General features: G+C 46.4%; 1 protein-coding gene across 9 annotated transcripts in view; it reads left to right on the forward strand.

The window, feature by feature from the left end:
- The first annotated feature begins 511 nt into the window (after window positions 1-511).
- Window positions 512-17,059, forward strand: part of AMOT (angiomotin) — a 73,866-nt gene continuing 57,318 nt past the window's right edge. For 2 of the 9 annotated variants that reach the window (XR_014507199.1, XM_083423521.1), the window contains exons 1-2: window positions 527-636; window positions 3,358-3,495. The gene's annotated coding sequence lies outside the window, so the exon portion shown is untranslated. Of the gene's footprint in view, window positions 1,020-3,357; window positions 3,496-8,008; window positions 8,608-17,059 lie in introns of those variants that run through there. The other 7 variants (XM_083423524.1, XM_083423525.1, XM_083423522.1 and 4 more) reach the window with 7 other exon arrangements.

Raw genomic sequence — 17,059 nt, forward strand, 5'->3', positions numbered from 1 at the left:
CAGGATCACACACACTCCATGTGTGCTTAGAACAGTCTTGTAACAAGAGCCTTCTAGAGACCCTGTGGTGTGGTGTGCCAGCTAGAACTAGGCCTCAAAGTGACCTTGGGCCCGCCACTGCCTCTCAGCCTAACCTACCTCACAGGGTTGTTGTGAGGATAAAATGGAGAGGGAGGAGGGGACCACGTACATCACCCTGGCTCCTAGGAGGAAAGGTGGGATGCAAATGCAATGAAATTAATAATCATTATCATCATTCTACTGCCCTCCAGATGTTTTGGGTTACAACACCCACAGGCTGATGTGCTTGCTGACAGGGGCTGGTGGGAGTTGTAGTCCATCCAAGACGTCCGAAAGACACCTGGATTGGTGAAGTCTGCTTTAGAATGCGCTTCTGGTAAATCAGAAGTGGGTCCTGGTGGAGGTGCTGCTGCGATGCATGCACTGCTTGCCATAATCGACGAGACAGCAAAGGTTGTCCTGGGCAATGGACTACATTTCCCAAGAGCCTTTGCTGCTCACCGTAGCTGCATGCTGAGGATCGTAGCTGAAGTTGGCTGGTAAAAGTTAACGAGAGGAAGAGGGCGGCTGCCTGCCCTCGTTAACCATGCTGGCTTCCGAGGGCGAAGGCGCACGGTAAGGTGGATAGGAGGGAGCTAGGCGCCGCGTGGTGGGGGGCTTTGTCCAGCTACTGCCCTTGCAACAGCCAGTTTCCTGGAAGGGGGAGTTTGTGAGAGTCGGTGAGCTGCCGTGCATGGCTGCTTTGCAAGCCCCGATGCAAGCGGGGTCTGGGGCAGCTGCGGCGGGAAGGGAGCAGGGAGGTTGAACCCGCCGCCTCTAATCCGCCCTCGGAGCGGCTTCGTAGCTGCTGACGAGTAAAACAGAACGAGCCTTTGTGGGAGTTGGAGAAGGAAGGCTTGCCTGCCTCCTGCGGGGAGAAGTGTTTGGATGGGGCGCAACTTAATGGCAGAGTGTGCGCAGGTGGAAAGTCCCAGCTTCTGACCCTGGACTTTCTCCAGGTAGGTCTGGGCCCCTGGGGGACAGCCTTGGTCTGAAACCCTGGAGAGTTGCTGCCGGCCAGTGTATACAATACTGAGCTAGGTGGACAGATTTGATAAAAGGCAGGTCGGGGGTAGGGTTAGCTTAGCGCAAGAAGGTCTCGTTTGCATGCAGAAGGCCCCAGATTCAGTCTTTGGCAGCTTCAGGTAGGATTGGGAGAAAAACTCCGGAGAGCCGCTGCCAGTCAGTGCAGGCAATACTGAATTGGATGGATTAATGGCAGTGCCCGATATCATTCCCGTTCCAACACCTGCTGCACCAAGGCTGGCTGCAAGATCTGCCCGTAAATTATATATTTAAACCATTTCCTTCAAAACCAAGAAAGGAACGCCCACTTTGCTTTAGCTTTATATTACACCATTAGTGAACATAGTGTAATATTACACCATTAGTGAACATGAAATTTGTATATACACACACACACATACACATACACATATGGCTGCAAGGTCCCTAGGGCTGGAGCAGGTCTGTAGCCAGATATTGTAATATTTTGCAAGGGTAATTGCAGAGCATTGTTTTTTGTTTTCATTTAAAACTGGCCCATAATGGCTTTTCAAAAAGGCCTGTGGAGCCACATACCACCAGTAGGGGGTGCTACATTTCTATTTGCATTTACCTTTTCCAAGGCATAAAAGTGACAGGATGAGAAGAACCACCTTTAGTTTTGCTTGCCTGCAGTTTGTATGTAGGGTTGGATACATGACAGAAGTTTATAAAATCATGCATGGCATGGGGGAAATGGATAGAGAGAAGTTTTCCTCCGTCTCTTGTAATAACCCTGGTGGACATACAATGAAGATTCAGGGGACTTTAAAGAAAGCACCTCTTCATGCAGCACATAGTGTTATATTATGGAACTTGCTCCCACAGGAGGCAGTAGTGGTCGCCCACCAACCTAGATGGCTTTAAAACAGGATTAGACCGACTCATAAAGGAGAAGGCCACGATGGCTGTGCTCTGCCTCCGCAGATGGGAATTGCTTCCGAATACCAGTTGCTGGAAACCACCAGAGTGGAGAATGGCTTATAGGCTTGAATCCTGCTTGTGGGTTTTGCCTTGGGGCATCTGGTTGGTCCCTGTGAGGAGAGGGTCCTGGACTAGATGGGTCATAGGCCTGACCCAGCAGGGCTCTTCTTTTGTGTTGTTATAAATGCTGTGTTTCTAATCACAATAAGCATCTGCATAACTGGGTCATTCTCTCGGCTTGAATGGGGTTTGAATTCAGCAGAGACTCTCCGAACTTGTTCAAGGAGGCTTCCCTTGTGATAGCAGCACTTTCTGTAGAACCAAGAACATCTAGCATGGCCTGTACATGGCCAAAGCAAATTTATGCCTCCTCTGAATTCCTTGTTACAGTACTTTCTCTGATTCCAAGAAAGTGACTCTCAAAAGAATCAAGAGCCACTTCATGGTACTAATCGTAGGCATCATTATAGCATAATAGTAGCATCATAGCACCATCAATGTACATGGCATGTTCTGGGGAAGAGCCATAGCTTAGTGGAAGAGCTTTTCCAATGTGTGCAGAAGGTCCTGCTATATTAGATCAAATATCTATGTAGCATTCTGTTCCTAAAAGTGCCAGCCAGGCATTTCTGGGAAGCTTACAAGTCTGGCACAAACAACCACCACCCTTTTGTGTGGTTGGTCCCCAGGATCATGCCTAGAAATCGTTGATTTGATCCTGCCATGCTGGCTAAGGTAGATGGGAGCTGACGACCAAAATACCTGGAGGGTATCAAGTTGGAGAAGATCAGTCCAAATCTCCAATAAAGCCATACAAACTGCTGGATTTGTTTTCCTTGGACCTAACACAAGGGTGTGTGGAAGGTAGATCTGGTGATGGATCTCTTGAGTGATTTATCGTGACACCCAATCATTTTATAAGAGCAACAATGAAACAACTTTTCCCACCTAAGATGCAGACGACCACATTTATTTTTTATTTATTTCACTGCATTGCTATCCCGCTTTTTTCTCCAAGGAGCTCAGTGTGGCATCCATTGTTCTCACCTTCTTCATATAATACCCACAACAGCCCTGTGAGGTGGATTAGGCTGAGAGGCAGCGACAGACATGCCCCCCCGCCAGCAAGGTCTCCCAGGTCCACTGGGAGATTTAAACCCTGGTCTCTAAGGTCTTAGTCCAACATTCTAGCCACGACACCATGCTGGTGTAATGAGGAATGCTAACAGGGGGTGGCCTTTTGTGTCAAAGGGCTGTATAAGTTCAGTTCAGTTCTGGTGCATAAAAATTCCTCAACTCAGAATATGTATTATTCTGCTTATTTATTAGTTGCTTTTCTGGCCAAGAACTCACGAAGCTCAGAGAAGGGAGATAAAGCAACAGAGCATTAGGCAGAACATGGAGTATGGATACAGACAAAGATGTGTATGAGAGAAACCGAACTGGATCACCTAAACTCTCTTTAAGGTAATAGTAACAAATGCACGTGTTTAAGGCTTTGTTGAATGTTAGAGCTGGAGGGGACAATGAATGGTAACATAAAGAGAGTTCCATTACTGCAGGGCCGCCACCAAGAAGGCCTTGTGTGCTTGCCAGCCTAACTGACTTCAGCACTGTTTTTTCAATTCTAACTGTGTGTTTTTTTGAACCTGGCTCCAGCTGGTAGATTGTGAGGTTCTAGTATAGGGTGCACATCTATATGGAGAAGTATTCATTGAACTGCTGGGTATTTGAATGGCTCTAGAGATGCAAGCAGGTCATAGGTCTCAGACTACTTTAATCCCCACCAAGAACCTTGAAGGTAGCACCCAGATGTGCTACAAGATTTTGCAGCTATGTATATTAAAGCCACCTGATAACTGTCTTCACCCACTGGGGAGACAGGAATAAGAGAATGTAAAAGTGCTTCCCAATGACCTGTATGTGGAGCCTTTATCCTGATTTTTTTGCAGGGAGGTTAGACAGTGTGGTGCTAAGTAAGTGTAGTCCCACACTCTCCAGTGCATTTTTCTGCCACCTTCCTTATCGCGAAATGTCTGATCTTTTAGAGAAGTGGATTTGTTGCACAAGACCTCCCAATCAACTGTAAATGCACGTCCTGAATTTGCTGGTATGTGTTTGCATCCTACCTGAAAATAGTAGTGTCCTATTAATATCCTGGTTGTCTTTGATATAGACAAATAGGGAGTGGCGTATTGGGAATTTATGGGTTATTTCTGTGACTTTTAATCCATTTTAACAAATGAGCTTGAGTTAATCTCTTGTGGCATGTTTTTGAACTAGTGAAGATTCCTGCGCACTTTGCAGCTCCAGAGTTTTTAAGGAGAAAAATTCTGCAGATTCTCTTTTCAGTGGTCCTTCTATGGAAATTTAATACTGATGGCTGCAGTCTCCTGTTCTTTCACTGACAGAAGACCTTCAGGGTACCCTTTTGTTCAGCACCATCCCTGTTGCACAGCTTCTTAATAACCTGAGATAGAGCTCTTTCCAGCCACATTCCTATGGGAGGCAATGGCAACAAAAAAGGCATTTTGGAGCCTTCCAATTTGTTTGCAGAGTAGCCCTTGTGTTCTCTGTTCTTTCCGTGGACCAGAAGTAACCTTTTGCTCAGTTGTGTAACTTGGCTTGAGAAATGCACTACAATTTAGTGGCTTTTACTAGCTCCTTTCCTGCGCTGTTTCCTGTATTCTGACATTGTAGTGTGATCTATTCATGGAAAATCGCAAGCTTCCTTTATCTGGCAGGCCCTCAAGAGTGTGCTGCTGCAGCTCACGGAGTGGGGGGAGGGAAGGAGGAACATTTGGCAAAGGGAACCTGGGATGTCCTGCTCCTTTCCTTGCTCCTTTCCTGTTCAGCTCAAGTTGTCGTGTCTGGCTTTGTTTGGTTAGAAAACGCAATGCATTCCTGCTCTCCTGAAATTAAAGGAAACTGGTCACACAAGAGCTATTACAGTACAGTACAAGAGAACTGTTTCTGAAAGGGTAAAGGAACCAGCGTGCCTCTTTTCCAGAACTTCCTAGAGCTGTCTTTCAGTCAGGGCTTTCCTGACCACCACCACCATCATTTTAACCTAATAATATCTTTACACTACCAGTGGATAGCGAAAGGTTTTTCTCCCTCTCTCATAGCGCTAGAACTCGTAGACATCTAATGAAGCTGGATAGTAGAAGATTCAGGACACGGATGAAAGAAAGTCATTCTTCATGCAGAGCAGAATTAAACTATGGAACTCTCTCCCAAAGGAGGCAGTGATGGCCACCCACTTAGATGTCTTTAAAAGAGGCTTAGGCACATTCATGGGGGAGCATAAGGCTATAGGCCATGAAGACTATGCTCTGCCTCCATGGTCAGAAGCAACAAATGCTTATGAATACCAGTTGCTGGAAATCACAGAAGGGTAGAGGGTTTTCTTGTGGGCTTCTTTTTGGGGAATCTGGTTGGCCACAGTGAGAACAGGATGCTGGACCAAATGCTGGCTGGGCCATTGTTGGCTTGATCCAGGAGGCTCTTCTTATGTTCAGAGTTCCCAATTTAAGACCAGGGTATGCATTGCAATGATATCGGATTCAACATTCAAATGATCAAAGCTCACAGATTTCCCACCAATCTTCACCAGTGCCTGCATGAGTCATGGTGAACAGACTAAGCCAACCAGTTCCCAAAGGCCAAGCAGAACAAGTACATCTTCAGTGATTGTTGAGGAAACATTGGTGGGGGAGTCAAGTGTCCCTTCAATGGAAAGGATTTCTACAGCCATAGTGCCTATATAAGCAAGAAGGCCCTGCTGTGAGCCGCTGCAGAATAAGCTGTAGCAGCCCTCCCAGCAGATCTCAAGGCATGGGTTGACAAATGCTGGTTAGAAACACTCCTTGAAATACCTTGTTCCCCCAGGTTTATCCCAAATTTCATTTTCCCCCAGAAAATATGCAAAACACTTTGTACAAAGTTTTGATTGTGCTATTGGCTAACTGTAACTACTCTGGAATGGTCAACCGTTGAAGGTTGTGGACTCTCTTTGCTTGCAAGTTTTTAAGTAGAGGTTAGATGGCCATCTGTCACGGATGCTTTAGTTGAGATTCCTGCATTGCAGGGGGCTGGACTAGATGACCCTTGGGATCCCTTCCAACACTACAATTCTGTGATTCTACAATTCCATGGAAGTTGCGCACCACTGGAGGCCTCATGCCCATTTTTCTTTGGCAGGGTGGTGGAACGGGGTATGGCAAAGGGCAGTGGCCAAGAAACTTGCAGGACATAGTCCACAAATCTGGGGTCTTAAAGGCAAGTCACCTTTTTCAGTCACAAGGTTTTCATTTGTGTTACATTAACAAGGAGCCCCCCTGCCTCCAGATTCTCATTGTACTTTGTGGTGTGGGATTATTCCCAAACTATTCCTGTCCTTCATGTGAGTTTGTCAAATGCTTTGGTTCTAAGCAACTACCTAAACACTGAATGTGTCTTTACTTGCCTCTTCCCTGAGGTGACCCTTTCCCCCCCACACCTCCAATTCTTGATCCTCTGTCCTTTGTTGATTTACCTGCTGAAATGTACCCCAGTTGTGGTTGTTGATGTGTTATATGTACTTTAATTTTTTTCTTTATTTAAAACATATTTCAATAAAAAACTAAATTACCAACCAACATATCAGCCTGGATTCCTAGCTAGTCAGGGATGGGGAACCTGTGGCCCTTTAGATGTTGGTTGGAATTCAACCCCGATCAGCCTCAGCCACCATGATAAATGGTCAGAGACGATGTAATCTAGCCCAGCAACATGTGGTGAGTCAGAGGTTTCCCACCCCAGGATCAGGCAGAGTGAAGTTGAGGGTCAGGGAAGTGGTGTGCCTAAGCTAGACAGCTGTCCTTGGGTGGAGGAGAGGGGCAGACCATGCTGAAGTCTGATACAGCTGCCAGGCAAATTGGCTTCTGCATATGGAATGAGAAGGGCTGGCATCCTGTCGCTCAACACAGAGCAAAATGTCTTCAACCAGTCCTGGTTTTTTGTTAAGAGCAACATCCAAAACTGTCCCATTGGTACATCTCACTAGACCAGTGGTTCCCAAACCTTTTCAGGCCACTCCTTGCCCTTGGTTCCTTAAACCTCGTTCCCAGTGGCCCTTGCATTACTGCCTTGATGGCTGTGGAGGAAGTAAGTGGCGGAGCATGAAAGGTGTTGAAAAGCAAACTTTTTGAGTTTCTTGTCCATTGCCTCTCCCAGCTTCAGAGGCACCATTACAGTTCTTTGCCAAGGGCACAAAGGAGCCTAGGTACACCTCTGATTCTAGTATACTCAGGACTGTAGCTCTGGGAGGGGAATTGGCGGGGAGGGTCTTCTAACAACTCAGTGCCCTTTATAAACTCCATCTCTCAGAATTCTTTGGGGGAAGCCATGATGGTTTAAAGTGGCTTCCTAGTGCTTTAAATGTATGGTGGGAATGTGCCCTTTGTTTCCTTGGGATTGAAAAGGGCATCTCATGGGAACTTGACAGGACATGGCAGTGAAGTACTGTGCTGCAAAGTCCTAATTGCAACTCCAACCTTTGCCAGGACTTCACTGTGTGGCCTCGACTGCACTTGGCCACAAGGGGCCTGTCAGTACCATGCAGGTAATGCTTGCCTACCCGGCAGGGTTGTTTGTAAGAATTGCTGAACTTAATGTGTGTGAATCCGTGCGAGGAAGATGGCTTTGGGTCTTCTGTGTGAGATCGTCTGTGTCCTTGTGGAACTTAACTCTGCGTTAACGCGGGACAAGATCCTGCAGCAAAATCAGGAGCCTTTTACAAAGCCTACTCCGGAGGGGCGCTGCCTGAGACCGGGCTCTTTTGCAACTCTTTCTGCTGCAGAAGCCAGAGATGACAAAAGAACCGTGTCTCGCCTCCCTCCCTCTCCCTCTTTGCCAATGAGCGCGACTGGCAGGCCGGGCAGCCAACGGAAATCTGCAGCTGGGCCGGCTCGGGCCAGTGAGCAGGCGGCGTGTGGCTTTGGGCAGACCTTCCTGCCTGCCTCTCCTTCCAAGCCTTTGGTTTCCAAAGCGGCTGCTGTTGCTTTAAAGTCTTCGGGAGGAGGGCGCGTCCGGAGCGCGCAAAGGCGATGGAGATGGGGCGCTTGGCAAGGCTGCGGCGGCGCTGAGCGCGCTCTCCCTCCTTGGTTGAGGCTCCCCTAGGCAAGCGAGGGGCTGAGTCTCTCCGCTTCCCGGAGGCACTCCGCTCCCACTGCTCCCTCCCTCCCCCCCTCCCCGGCCATGTTTCCTCGTTAGCGGGCGGAGCGCTGAACGCCTGCGCGCAAGGGGAGAGCGGCGCTCTGGAGTTTGGCACCAGCAGCAGGCAAGCGATTCTTTCTTGCCGCCCCGGGAACGCGGGGATGGGCCGCCTGCACGCTTCTGCCTGTCCCCCGGGCAGCGGCAGCAGCTCCCGCTGAGACTGTGCAGAGGAAGCGCCCCTTTTCCAGCCTTTTCGCACGCGACAAACTGAGTCGTCGGGACGGACGCCCCTACCACCCCACCCTTGCTTTTCTCCAGCGGCACCGTTTCCGCCCCTTTGGACCTCCGCCTCCGCCTCCTGTGATGCTGGGACGCGCACAGGTTTGGTTTCTTGGGCAATATATATGTTATATATATTAACCCAACTTTTTGAAAACAAAAGTATATAATTCCTGCATGTTGAAGGCAAAAGGCTGGTGAAGGGGTTTTGCAACTGGGAAATCAAGTTCCTTCCAGTATTCCTTCTCTCTCACGGGCCTGTGTGTGTGCCAGGAATGAAAAGTTATGCACTTTTGTTTCCCTGCGACAGCAACACCCTTAAGACGAAAGTGGCTTCTCTGGCAATTCGTAATTTTACTTAACATGGGGGAAGATATGCAGGAGCTACCTGGTGTGGAACCTGATGGATTTTTAAAGTTTTAGCCCAGTTAGATTTATCAAGTTATTCTCCAAGTGGGCTTGTCAGTCTTCGCTGCCAAATGACAACAATGACAACTAATACTTTATTTTGCCACTCTTAACTTTTTTTGTATTATTTATTTTCTTGCATTTACACCCCCCACTTATTTATCCAAGGAGCCAAAGGTGGCACACATAATTCATCCCTTCCTCATTTAATTCCCACAACAACCCTAGATTAGCCTGAGACTGGCCCCCAGGGGGTCAACCCCAATGAACTTCATGGGCAAGTGGAGATTTGAACCCTGGTCTCTCCCAGGTCATGATCCAAGACACTAACCACTACACCACACTGGCAAATATGTAAACTGAACCATAACAGCATCCTTTCTCGCAATAATATTTGGATGGAAAGTAACGTTAGTTAAAGGGGCAACTGGATAGTAGAACTTGAGTACTGATTTTTAATTTGAATTGTTTATCATTAATTCCTGGCTTCCTTTGTTCCAAATCAGTTCCATCTATGCTTAAGCAGAGGGCCCAGTTGTTCTTGCCTCTTACACTTCTTCAGAAACTGCTTTCTGTGCTTTGCTGTCAAGCAAACATAAGTGAGCAGTATGACTTTTCAGTACCTTTTTTAATGGGCATTCTTTAAGTGGGTGGAAATAGACCCAAGCATATATTTTGGTAGTACTGTGTGTCTGGTCAATACTGGAGCAGAGCAACCACATTCCTTGCAATTATGTATTATTTCGTCTTCAGTTTTTCCAGTTCGTTTTTGTCAACTGTTTTCAAGTACAGATGAAATTAAAGTACAACTGAACCAATTAACAAATAACCAAACACTTCAGGCTTTTCTCCAGAAACATTGATCTAAAGAGTGCACCAAGCCTAAGAGCATTAAACCACATTCACTTGCAATTAGATGTTTTATTTCTTTTGCTAACAGAAGTGATCAGCCACAACTCAATGTTTACCTGAAATAGCACCAATACATTACTTGGCTGTGTATATAGCACACATGGTGCCTACATACACCATGCTCAGGCAAAGCATGTCTGTCTGTATGTCCTGTGGTTCCATCTCTTATTGCTCCCAGGCTGTGTCACAGGGCAGAGGAGGAATGCCGTGGAACGGGTGCTCCACCCCTCCAGTTAGCTTCTCAGTTTCCCACGGTGGGGTGTGACACAAGCTGGCTCCTTCCAGTGCTGTGCTTCTGGGATTCTTGGACAAGATGGGATTGGAAGGGGCTGGCTGGATGGGCGGGATGGAGGCATGAGCATCCTCATTTGTTATATGTGGTTTGCGTGCAAATCATTGCGGTTGCAGAATCCAGACTGTTGACACTTTGCAGAGCCAGTAAACTCTCCCAGGTCAAGTCTATGTGGTCACTTGCCTCTTCCCATTGATGGTGAAACAGTGATGGTACCACCTAACTTATACCAGCACTAAGGGTGAAGCATTTTACAACTTAAGTGAGTGGTACTGCCCCCAGGAGGTGGTGGGATTACTTAGGGGGCAGCAGGGAGGCACTGGAGGTGTAAATGACTATCAGACTTTGAAAAGATGGCATCACTTGCTCAAGTTCATCAGTTTTATTGAATTAGTTAAACTCAATAGTTTTAACTGGATTTTGAATCAATGTGTAATTAGTTGTTACTGTTTGGGATTTCATTGTGTTGCTATCTTCCTTAGTGGCTGCTGTAAACCGCTATTCTGAATAATGCTTTTTATAGGGTAAGAAGCGCTGGGGATGAGCTTATGGAATCAAGGGGGCAGTGGCCCAAATTAATCAGTTTTAAACTATGGAAGGTTTCCCCAATCAACTGGGCAGCAAAGAAGAAAGAAAATGGGTAAAGAGACTGGGTTGTATCTGAAGGCAGCTCTGTTTACGGAAGTTTTTAATGTTTTTAATACTTTGGGCTGGGTTGTCATCAATATGCTGATGACACCCAGCTTTATCTGTTGATGGATGGCTGCCCTGACTCGGCCCTGGACACACTGACCAGATGCTTGGAAGCTGTGGCTGGAGGGCTGCGTGGGAGCTGGTTGAAGTTAAATCCTTCAAAGACAGAGGGCCTCTGGCTGGATCAGGATGACATAGGGTTGGGGGGGCCAACTCCCATCTCTTGCGGGGGCTCAATTAGTGCCAGCGCCTTCTGTCAAGAGCTTGGGTGTAACCTTCGACGCCTCCCTTTCCATGGAGGCACAGGTTGCAGCCACAGCAAAGGTGGCATTTTCCCATCTCCGCCATATTAAGCAGTTGGCCCCTTACCTTTCTCTCCCTGATCTCGCCACAGTGATCCATGTGATGGTCACCTCCAGGCTTGCTCGTTGTAACGCGCTCTACGCGGGGCTGCCCTTGAAGCTGACCCAGAAACACCAGCGGGTGCAGAATGCCGCGGCGAGGCTCCTTAAGGGGTCCTTGCCGTGGGATCACATTCACCCAGTGCTTTACCAACTGCACTGGCTCCTGGTGGAGTACAGGGTCAGGTTTAAGGTGCTGGTTTTGACCTTTAAAGCCCTACGCAACCTAGGACCCACATACCTACAGGACAGCCTCTCCTGGTATGCCCCGCGGAGGACCTTAAGGTCCACAAACGACAACACTTTGAAGGTCCCAAATCGCAAGGTGGTTAGATTGGTATCAACTGGGACCAGGGCCTTTTCAGTACTCGCCCTGACTTGGTGGAACGCTTTGTCACAAGAGACTAGGGCCCTGTGGGACTTGATATCTTTCCACAGGGCCTGCAAGACAGAGCTGTTCCACCTGGCCTTTGGTTTGGACCCTGTCTGACCCTTATGTTTTGCCTCCCCTTATGGTTTTGATCCATGGGCTACTTTTAAAATGAGGCTGCATTTTAAATTGCATTTTAACCTGTATTTTAAATTGTCTCCCCCCCCCCCATTATGTTTTTATTGTAATTCTACTGGTGTTAGCCGTCCTGAGCCCAGCTCTGACTGGGGAGGGCGGGGTATAAATAAATTTATTATTATTATTATTATTATTATTATGTTTTAATATTATGTTGGGAGCCGCCCAGAGTGGCTGGGGAAGCCCAGCCAGATGGGCAGGGTATAAATATATGATGATGATGATGATCAGTTATACTCAAAGTAGACCCATTAAAAATAACAGGCAGGACTAACTTAAGTGCATTATTTCCAGTGGGATTATTCTGAGTAGAACTTGGTTCAATATAACTCATAATTTTTAATGCAGATATTAAAAAATGGAGAGTGGAAGTATCATTGAGAGAACCATTGTCCCTTTTCTCTCCCAGAGGAGGAAATACCTTATCCAAAAAGATCATTGCTACAACTTGCTTGTGTGATCAAAAGCAAAGTATGTAGGCAGAAATACTTTTACACATGCAGATTTGTGTAAACATTTTTTTAAATGGTGCAAAATTAGCCCTACTTAGGCATTGTTAACTGTGTTAAAATCTTTGGTTGGGGCAAGTTCTGCTCCCTGCCCCCAATGTCTCTTCAGCCTCACTTTGATTTTTTCTGATCTATTGTATTCCATAGAATCATAGAATAGAATCATAGAGTTGGAAGAGACCACAAGGGCCATCGAGTCCAACCCCCTGCCAAGCAGGAAACACCATCAGAGCACCCCTGACATATGGTTGTCAAGCCTCTGCTTAAAGACCTCCAAAGAAGGAGACTCCACCACACTCCACAGCAAATTCCACTGTCGAACAGCTCTTACTGTCAGGAAGTTCTTCCTAATGTTTAGGTGGAATCTTCTTTCTTGTAGTTTGGATCCATTGCTCCGTGTCCGCTTCTCTGGAGCAGCAGAAAACAATCTTTCTCCCTCCTCTATGTGACATCCTTTTATATATTTGAACATGGCTATTATAGCACCCCTTAACTTCCTCTTCTCCGGGCTAAACATGCCCAGCTCCCTTAGCCTTTCCTCATAAGGCATCGTTTCCAGGCCTTTGGCCATTTTGGTTGCCCGCTGAAGTTTACAGCAGCACTGATACTTCCCTCCCATATCACCCCACATAGGTTAATTTTTAGTACGGTACGGATAACAGAATGATCTGGTTTGTATATCGTGATAAGCCAAACCATGACTTATTTCGTGTGCAGGCTCCCATAGAAGAGGCTGTGGCCTCCCTGATCTTTTTGCTGCTGTGTTGAATCATAGAATTGGAAGTTGGAAGGAGTTAAGCTATGGTTCCGCTTAGTGTGCCACTTAAATCTGGGCTTTTGGTTTAGCTTCCTTAGGTAAAGGTAAAGGTACCCCTGACCGTTAGGTCCAGTTGTGGACGACTCTGGGGTTGCGCGCTCATCTTGCTCTTTAGGCCGAGGGAGTCGGCGTACAGCTTCTGGGTCATGTGGCCAACATGACTAAGCTGCTTCTGGTGAACCAGAGCAGTGCATGGAAACACCCTTTACCTTCCTGCCGGAGCGATACCTATTTATCTACTTGCACTTGACGTGCTTTTGAACTTCTAGGTGGGCAGGAGCAGGGACCGAACAACGGGAGCTCACCCTCTGGTGGGGATTTGAACTGCCGACCTTTTGATTGGCAAGCCCTAGGCTCAGTGGTTTATTTTTTATTTTTTATTAAGGGTTTTCTTGTTTTACAGAAGTAAGTGTAATGCCTCGTTGTTGTTTTTCCATGTAACATTTTTACAAATCCATTTCATTTGTTGAGGCATTAGGGGAGAAGAAAAGAAAAAAGAAAAGGGGGGGTGGAGAGAGGGAAAATGGAAGGGGGTGGGGTCGGGTGGCGGTGTTTCTATTGTGTTTAATGTATGTAGAGTTTGGGGTCAGCGTTGTTTGTGTTGTTCACTTGTGTTCCTTTGGTGGTGAGAGAGGTTGGGGTTGGCCTAGGGTGTGATTGTTTGCTTGTGATTGGCTGTGGCGATCTTTGTTTTCGTGTGTGAGTGAGGTGGGTGGGTGTTTTGGATCAGGTTAGCCATATTGATTTGTATGCTGTTGGTGGATTATTGTCATTGTCCTGTTGGGCTGTGTATGTGATAAAGGGGAGCCATACCGGGGTGAAGGTGTCTTCTTCTGTTTGTCTAGGCTCAGTGGTTTAGACCACAGCGCCACCCGCCTGGTGCAACCAAAGCTTATCCTAGCTCATGGTTTGTTTTGGAGAACTATATCATAAGTTCAAAGTAAGACAACATGCTATGGCAAACCATGGCTTAGCTCAGTGAGGCATAGTGTCAGAACAACCAGAAAGGAATGAAGTGACTGCAGTCTCCTCTCCCTGAGTCCATATACTCATGCTAAACTTATGGTTTGACTTGGTGTGGTGTCTGAATACCAAGTATGTTTATGACCCTTATATTGTTACGTAGCAGCATGGTAGGCCCTGCAAAGGGATTGGTCTGGGCATGTTGTTGTTGTTGTTTAGTCATTCAGTCGTGTCCGACTCTTCGTGACCCCATGGACCAGAGTACGCCAGGCACTCCTGTCTTCCACTGCCTCCCGCAGTTTGGTCAGATTCATGTTTGTAGCTTCGAGAACACTGTCTAACCATCTCGTCCTCTGTCGTCCCCTTCTCCTTGTGCCCTCCATCTTTCCCAACATCAGGGTCTTTTCCAGTGAGTCTTCTCTTCTCATGAGGTGGCCAAAGTATTGGAGCCTCAGCTTCACGATCTGTCCCTCCAGTGAGCACTCAGGGCCGATTTCCTTAAGAATGGATGCGTTTGATCTTCTTGCAGTCCATGGGACTCTCAAGAGTCTCCTCCAGCACCATAATTCAAAAGCGTCAATTCTTCGGCGATCAGCCTTCTTTATGGTCCAGCTCTCACTTCCATACATCACTACTGGGAAAACCATAGCTTTTACTATACGGACCTTTGTTGGCAATGTGATGTCTCTACTTTTTAAAATGCTGTTTAGGTTTGCCATCGCTTTCCTCCCAAGAAGCAGGCGTCTCTTAATTTCGTGGCTGCTGTCACCATCTGCAGTGATCATGGAGCCCAAAAAAGTAAAATCTCTCATTGCCTCCATTTCCTCCCCTTCTATTTGCCAGGAGGTGATGGGACCAGTGGCCATGATCTTCGTTTTTTTGATGTTGAGCTTCAGACCATATTTTGCGCTCTCCTCTTTCACCCTCAATAAAAGGTTCTTTAATTCCTCCTCACTTTCTGCCATCAAGGTTGTGTCATCTGCATATCTGAGGTTGTTGATATTTCTTCCAGCAATCTTAATTCCGCCTAGGGATTCATCCAGCCCAGCCTTTCACATGATGAATTCTGCATATAAGTTAAATAAGCAGGGAGACAAAATACAGCCTTGTCGTACTCCTTTCCCAATTTTGAACCAATCAGTTGTTCCATATCCAGTTCTAACTGTAGCTTCTTGTCCCACATAGAGATTTCTCAGGAGACAGATGAGGTGATCAGGCACTCTTTAAGAACTTGCCATAGTTTGCTGTGATCTACACAGTCAAAGGCTTTTGCATAGTCAATGAAACAGAAGTAGATGTCTTTCTGGAACTCTCTAGCTTTTTCCATAATCCAGCGCATGTTTGCAATTTGGTCTCTGGTTCCTCTGCCTCTTCTAAATCCAGCTTGCACTTCTGGGAGTTCTCGGTCCACATACTGCTTGAGCCTTCCTTGAAGAATTTTAAGCATAACCTTGCTAGCGTGTGAAATGAGTGCAATTGTGCGGTAGTTGGAGCAATCTTTAACACTGCCCTTCTTTGGGATTGGGATGTAGACTGACCTTCTCCAATCCTCTGGCCACTGTTGAGTTTTCCACACTTGCTGGCATATTGAGTGTAGCACCTTAACAGCATCATCTTTTAAAATTTTAAATAGTTCAGCTGGAATATCATCACTTCCACTGGCCTTGTTATTTGCAATGCTTTCTAAGGCCCATTTGACTTCACTCTCCAGGATGTCTGGCTCAAGGTCAGCAACCACACTACCTGGGGTGTACGAGGCATCCATATCTTTCTGGTCTGGGCATAATACATACTAAATTTGTTTTATTTCATAAAATTTACATGCCACTTGATTGTAAACAGCAACAGCAACCCTCAAAGTGGCTGTTGCATCCAAGGTATTTGAGAACTGATGTTAACATCTCACTCTTGCTTACAAGACTAAAATGAAACTGCATTGGAATGAACAGATATTATTCCACCTTTGCAGTTCAGTGCAACCCATAAAAGACTTAAACACTGCATGTTCCTGTGAGTTACAAGGCAGGTTGTGCTCTGAGTTTGACCCATTATTTTTTCTCCCTTCTCTCAGGACAAACAAGTGAAGAACTAGTCCAGTGGTTCCCTAACTTCTTTGCACCCCCACCCTGTTGGTTCCATAAACACATCCCCAGAACCCACTACGCAACACATAAAAAGCATTATTCCCCTTGCACAACCCACTAAGGAAGATAATACATGAAATTCAAAACTAATTGCGCTTTAATTCACAATCCTGTTGAAACTGTTTAGTTTAATTAATTCAAGAAAACTGATGAACTTGATACGAGCTTTTCAAAGTCTGATATTTATTTATGCTTCTAATGGCCCCCCTTTAGCCCCCTTGCCTCTTAGAGCCCCCTAGGTTATCCTCCCCAGGGGGCAGTGCTACCTACTTTGGAAACCACTGAGCTAGAGTGCTAGGTTTCGTAGTTGCAAAGATCTCTGATTAAGACAGAAATTAGTTCCTCCTGTTCCATGGTTATGCTAGCATGTGACTAATGAGATCTCCAGAACTGGTGCCATCAGTCCAATCTAATCCTAGCTTAAGGACTTGTTAGATTCAAGTGATGGGGAATAGAGAGTTTGACCCTTTAAAAAATGTAGTTTACCCTCCAAGAAAAATTCACGAAGGGAAAATTGCCCTCAGCAGTACACATGGGAAATCTCTGGCCCTCCAGTTGTGGTTGGGCTCCAACCCCCTTTCTCCTGGGTAGTGCTACGGGATAATGGTAGTTAACTACAACTACCATTATGTTGTTGAACTACATCTGGAGTGATGCATGTTCCCCATCTCTGGCCTGCAGTGAGGCTTGAAGGGTGTGTTTGTGTCTGCTGTAACATTGAAGTCTGCCAACTGGAGCCAGATATAATATGGTGACTCAAAAGGTAGAACTAATTGCTTCTTGGCCTGCCTGATCCGCATGCTGGGATGACCTGTATATTTCAAGTACTGTACAACATTTTAATTAC

This window comes from Podarcis tiliguerta, assembly GCF_965153285.1.
Source record: "Podarcis tiliguerta genome assembly, chromosome: Z".
NCBI classification, from domain to species: Eukaryota; Metazoa; Chordata; class Lepidosauria; order Squamata; family Lacertidae; genus Podarcis; species Podarcis tiliguerta.